Below are 706 nucleotides of genomic sequence, written 5' to 3'. Positions count from 1 at the left end.
ATCTTCACAAGGAAAGAAAAATCCATACTGAATTCGCCTCGTCAATTCTGCAGATTTTCAGCCTTGGATTGCGGGCCATTTTTTGCTTGGAAAACGCGAAAATTTCAAAATTTCTATTTCAGAAAAAATTGTAGCACTTTAAATTAGCTTTCCTAGGCCACTTCAATCAGCTCAATATGACATCGGATAAGGGAGATATGGTGAAAATACTAAAGACAGTGCAGATACGCCTCCAATTCTGGATTCCTTCATCTCCGAGACGTCTTCCCCTGATTTACTCCCTTCATTCCAATCTATTTTCTTCTGATTGGGCTGGGTCAGGCCTACTTGAATTGAGTCCTATCTCATGGGCCTTGAGCTTTGTTATATTTTGGCTTCATTTCTACAGTAAAATTGTAAACACCACAATTAGGATTGTCCATCATACAACTATAGAAAAGTATCATTAATAATCCCAAATATACTTGTATATTAGCAAATAATCATGAGCAATCAGCATTAAAAATGCAATCTTATACACTCTATCAGCCATTATAAAAGTTGATTGACGTATTGTAATACAAAAAATTTTGAAGAACTTTGTGGAATAGAATAAGCTACTTTATTATCTCATAATATGTCAAATAAATTCAATCCAATAATGAAATATAAAACCATCAGTTTTGGAAATAAAACTGTGATTGCAAAATCATTTTAAATTAAATTC

Source organism: Olea europaea, chromosome 5, assembly GCF_002742605.1.
Source record: "Olea europaea var. sylvestris chromosome 5, O_europaea_v1, whole genome shotgun sequence".
Classification (NCBI taxonomy): Eukaryota; Viridiplantae; Streptophyta; class Magnoliopsida; order Lamiales; family Oleaceae; genus Olea; species Olea europaea.
The sequence above is the reverse complement of the archived record's forward strand: the minus strand, read 5'-3'. Positions refer to the sequence as shown.